The following is a 6,175-nucleotide window of genomic DNA, read 5'->3' as shown; positions in this document are numbered from 1 at the left end:
GTGGTATTGTTTTCCCTTTTTCAATAGTTTCACCTGAAATGTATACTGCAAGTCATGTTGACTAAAGGAATTAATCATGACCTGAAAATGCCTGTGAGAATTGTGCCAAGCTGTGATTCATGTCTGCTGCTAGAGGTCAGACAAAGAATAGTAGACTTTTAGAAGGGCACGGTAGACAATGCAAGAAGCAAGGTAGAACTCAGCCTGCTTACAAATAATTTTACCATTTTCTGATTTCTAGCACCAAATGTTGCACAAGAAACAAGACAGCTAAGGACAAACTCTTTCTTGTGATTACCAGTACAAAAATATTTCACTTTCTATGCATCATGCTTTTATTTGTTTTATTTATGGCATTTCTGTCCCACATTAGCCCAAGTGGAACTCAGGTTCAATGTGGCTTATAATATAAACATAAAAGAAAGAAATAAAGAGTTACTATTACTACTATTTAGCATTTCTATAGCGCTACAAGGCGTACGCAGCGCTGCACAAACATAGAAGAAAGACAGTCCCTGCTCAAAGAGCTATGTAATAAAAGTGAGCCAAGTATAGGACAATCAAGCCATTGTGACATCACTGATGAGGTTGGCTCTTATTGGTGGCCTGAGGCATTATGACATCACAATATCAGCTCTGGTTACAAGAGACTACTACTACTACTATTTAGCATTTCTATAGCGCTACAAGGCGTACGCAGCGCTGCACAAACATAGAAGAAAGACAGTCCCTGCTCAAAGAGCTATGTAATAAAAGTGAGCCAAGTATAGGACAATCAAGCCATTGTGACATCACTGATGAGGTTGGCTCTTATTGGTGGCCTGAGGCATTATGACATCACAATATTAGCTCTGGTTACAAGAGACTACTACTACTACTATTTAGCATTTCTATAGCGCTACAAGGCGTACGCAGCGCTGCACAAACATAGAAGAAAGACAGTCCCTGCTCAAAGAGCTATGTAATAAAAGTGAGCCAAGTATAGGACAATCAAGCCATTGTGACATCACTGATGAGGTTGGCTCTTATTGGTGGCCTGAGGCATTATGACATCACAATATTAGCTCTGGTTACAAGAGACTACTACTACTACTATTTAGCATTTCTATAGCGCTACAAGGCGTACGCAGCGCTGCACAAACATAGAAGAAAGACAGTCCCTGCTCAAAGAGCTATGTAATAAAAGTGAGCCAAGTATAGGACAATCAAGCCATTGTGACATCACTGATGAGGTTGGCTCTTATTGGTGGCCTGAGGCATTATGACATCACAATATTAGCTCTGGGTACAAGAGACTACTACTACTACTATTTAGCATTTCTATAGCGCTACAAGGCGTACGCAGCGCTGCACAAACATAGAAGAAAGACAGTCCCTGCTCAAAGAGCTATGTAATAAAAGTGAGCCAAGTATAGGACAATCAAGCCATTGTGACATCACTGATGAGGTTGGCTCTTATTGGTGGCCTGAGGCATTATGACATCACAATATTAGCTCTGGTTACAAGAGACTACTACTACTACTATTTAGCATTTCTATAGCGCTACAAGGCGTACGCAGCGCTGCACAAACATCAGTCCCTGCTCAAAGAGCTATGTAATAAAAGTGAGCCAAGTATAGGACAATCAAGCCATTGTGACATCACTGATGAGGTTGGCTCTTATTGGTGGCCTGAGGCATTATGACATCACAATATTAGCTCTGGTTACAAGAGACTACTACTACTACTATTTAGCATTTCTATAGCGCTACAAGGCGTACGCAGCGCTGCACAAACATAGAAGAAAGACAGTCCCTGCTCAAAGAGCTATGTAATAAAAGTGAGCCAAGTATAGGACAATCAAGCCATTGTGACATCACTGATGAGGTTGGCTCTTATTGGTGGCCTGAGGCATTATGACATCACAATATTAGCTCTGGTTACAAGAGACTACTACTACTACTATTTAGCATTTCTATAGCGCTACAAGGCGTACGCAGCGCTGCACAAACATCAGTCCCTGCTCAAAGAGCTATGTAATAAAGTGAGCCAAGTATAGGACAATCAAGCCATTGTGACATCACTGATGAGGTTGGCTCTTATTGGTGGCCTGAGGCATTATGACATCACAATATTAGCTCTGGTTACAAGAGACTACTACTACTACTATTTAGCATTTCTATAGCGCTACAAGGCGTACGCAGCGCTGCACAAACATAGAAGAAAGACAGTCCCTGCTCAAAGAGCTATGTAATAAAAGTGAGCCAAGTATAGGACAATCAAGCCATTGTGACATCACTGATGAGGTTGGCTCTTATTGGTGGCCTGAGGCATTATGACATCACAATATTAGCTCTGGTTACAAGAGACTACTACTACTACTATTTAGCATTTCTATAGCGCTACAAGGCGTACGCAGCGCTGCACAAACATAGAAGAAAGACAGTCCCTGCTCAAAGAGCTATGTAATAAAAGTGAGCCAAGTATAGGACAATCAAGCCATTGTGACATCACTGATGAGGTTGGCTCTTATTGGTGGCCTGAGGCATTATGACATCACAATATTAGCTCTGGTTACAAGAGACTACTACTACTACTATTTAGCATTTCTATAGCGCTACAAGGCGTACGCAGCGCTGCACAAACATAGAAGAAAGACAGTCCCTGCTCAAAGAGCTATGTAATAAAAGTGAGCCAAGTATAGGACAATCAAGCCATTGTGACATCACTGATGAGGTTGGCTCTTATTGGTGGCCTGAGGCATTATGACATCACACTATTAGCTCTGGTTACAAGAGACTACTACTACTATTTAGCATTTCTATAGCGCTACAAGGCGTACGCAGCGCTGCACAAACATAGAAGAAAGACAGTCCCTGCTCAAAGAGCTATGTAATAAAAGTGAGCCAAGTATAGGACAATCAAGCCATTGTGACATCACTGATGAGGTTGGCTCTTATTGGTGGCCTGAGGCATTATGACATCACAATATTAGCTCTGGTTACAAGAGACTACTACTACTACTATTTAGCATTTCTATAGCGCTACAAGGCGTACGCAGCGCTGCACAAACATAGAAGAAAGACAGTCCCTGCTCAAAGAGCTATGTAATAAAAGTGAGCCAAGTATAGGACAATCAAGCCATTGTGACATCACTGATGAGGTTGGCTCTTATTGGTGGCCTGAGGCATTATGACATCACACTATTAGCTCTGGTTACAAGAGACTACTACTACTATTTAGCATTTCTATAGCGCTACAAGGCGTACGCAGCGCTGCACAAACATAGAAGAAAGACAGTCCCTGCTCAAAGAGCTATGTAACAACAGTGAGCCAAGTATAGGACAATCAAGCCATTGTGACATCACTGATGAGGTTGGCTCTTATTGGTGGCCTGAGGCATTATGACATCACAATATTAGCTCTGGTTACAAGAGACTACTACTACTACTATTTAGCATTTCTATAGCGCTACAAGGCGTACGCAGCGCTGCACAAACATAGAAGAAAGACAGTCCCTGCTCCAAGAGCTATGTAACAAAAGTGAGCCAAGTATAGGACAATCAAGCCATTGTGACATCACTGATGAGGTTGGCTCTTATTGGTGGCCTGAGGCATTAAGACATCACAATATTAGCTCTGGTTACAAGAGACTACTACTACTACTATTTAGCATTTCTATAGCGCTACAAGGCGTACGCAGCGCTGCACAAACATAGAAGAAAGACAGTCCCTGCTCAAAGAGCTATGTAATAAAAGTGAGCCAAGTATAGGACAATCAAGCCATTGTGACATCACTGATGAGGTTGGCTCTTATTGGTGGCCTGAGGCATTATGACATCACAATATCACCTCTGATTACAAGAGACTACTACTACTACTATTTAGCACTTCTATAGCACTACAAGGCGTACGCAGCGCTGCACAAACATAGGAGAAAGACAGTCCCTGCTCAAAGAGCTTACAATCTAATAGACTATAGGAAGAGATAGGGGCAAATTCAGTGAGGCATCAAGAAGAAGTGAAATATAAGAAAATAAATAATATTCAGCACTGAGTTCTAACATTGTTGAAGCTTGAGTTAAAAGTAAGTTTTCAATAAAGTACAAAATAACCCATTAATCACTAGAATATCAAATTGGTTTAGGAAGAGAATTTCAGATTTTGGTGCATTGATAAGAAAAGTTAGCACTGTGGATTGTTTTGTAAGATACATTTCTGTAACTGGGGAAATGTAAAATGAGATACTCTCTGGATGACACGGAAGCATTGCGTGGAGGTAAATCAATGCGTTCATTCATGTAGGACGTCAGTTAATCAATTGCTATTAGCATTTTGCAGATGATGCACTTTCTCTGAAATACCATGGATGCCTCAAGCTGTCCAAATGGATGTCCATATGCTTGAACATCCAAATCCCGATTTTGCAAGGTCAGAAAAGGGACGTCCAACACTGCAGTACGGCCAAATAGCAAGGAGGTGTGTTGTAGGAAGGACTAGGTAGGGCCCAAAATTGGGACATCCAACAACAATTACCAAACAGGTCGAAACATCCACGCCTAAAAAGAAGGAAGTCCTAAGATAGACCTGTTTCAGTCACATCCAGGATACAAAAAGGTGCTCTGACCACTGGAATTAGAAAAGGTACAGAGAACGGCGACGAAAATTATACAGGGGATGGGACAACTTCTCTATGAGGAAAGGCTAAAGCGACTAGGGCTCTTTAGCGTGGAGAAAAGATGGCTGAGGGGAGATATGATAGGGGTCTATAAAATACTGAGTGGAGTGGAATGAGTAGACGTGAATTGTTTACTCTTTCCAAAAATACTAGGACTAGGGGGCACATAATGAAGCTACAAAGTAGTAAATTTAAAACAAGTCGGAGAAAATATTTCTTCACTCAACTTGTAATTAAACTCTGGAATTTGTTGCCAGAGAATGTGGTAAAAGCAGTTAGCATGGTTTACAAAAGTTTTGGATAGCTTCCTAAAAGAAAAGTCCATAAGACATTATTGAGATGGGGAAAATCCACTGCTTCTTTCTAGGATAAACAGTATAAAAAGTATTGTACTGTTTTGGGATCTTGCCAGGTACTTGTAACCTGGATTGGCCACTGTTGGAAACAGGATGCTGGGCTTGATGGACCTTTGGTCTTGTCCCAGTATGGCAATACTTACTGGCCTCCCACTTAGCCATCTATCCCCCCTTCAATCCATTCAGAACTCTGCTGCACGTCTTATATTCCGCCTGAACCGATATACTCATATCACCCCTCTCCTCAGGTCGCTTCACTGGCTTCCGATCAGATATCGCATACAGTTCAAGCTTCTCCTTCTCACCTACAAATGCACTCAGTCTGCAGCCCCTCATTACCTCTCCACCCTCATCTCCCCCTACGTTCCCGCCCGGAACCTCCGCTCTCAGGACAAATCCCTCCTCTCAGTACCCTTCTCAACCACCGCCAACTCCAGGCTCCGCCCATTCCGCCTTGCCTCACCCTATGCGTGGAATCAACTTCCTGAGCCCCTACGCCTAGCCCCCTCCCTACCCATCTTCAAATCCTTGCTTAAAGCCCACCTCTTCAATGTTGCCTTTGGCACCTAACCTTTATACCTTTCAGGAAATATATACTGCCCCAATTTGACTGCCCCTACTTGACTGACTGTACATTTGTCCATTAGATTGTAAGCTCTTTGAGCAGGGACTGTCCCTCTATGTTAACTTGTACAGCGCTGCGTAACCCTAGTAGCGCTTTAGAAATGTCAAATAGTAGTAGTAGTAGTACTTACATACTTATGTATTTAAGCCAACTACAAACATCTTGCCACTCCAGTCTCATGACTGACCACTTTGTAATAATCTAAGAGGTAAAATTTTCCTGTCCTAAATTAAACCACATAGCTACATGTACAGACTTGCTGACTGGTACCAGGCATATAGAATACGGCAGTATTTAGCCACTCTTCTATACCTATGCGGTTTAATGTCAGACAGCCATTTAAGTGTCCTAAATTAAACTGTACAGCTATACAGATATCCCTCATTTTTAAATCTTGCATACAGAATTTTATACATAGCATAGAAAATTGTGCACTTAGGTTATAAAATAACTACAGTTTAGCGTTTAAGTTAATTGACAAATTAGCTTCTAATTGGCACTAATAACCAATAATTGGTGAAAGTTGGAATTAATTG

This window comes from Microcaecilia unicolor, unplaced genomic scaffold (assembly GCF_901765095.1).
Source record: "Microcaecilia unicolor unplaced genomic scaffold, aMicUni1.1, whole genome shotgun sequence".
Classification (NCBI taxonomy): Eukaryota; Metazoa; Chordata; class Amphibia; order Gymnophiona; family Siphonopidae; genus Microcaecilia; species Microcaecilia unicolor.
The sequence above is the reverse complement of the archived record's forward strand: the minus strand, read 5'-3'. Positions refer to the sequence as shown.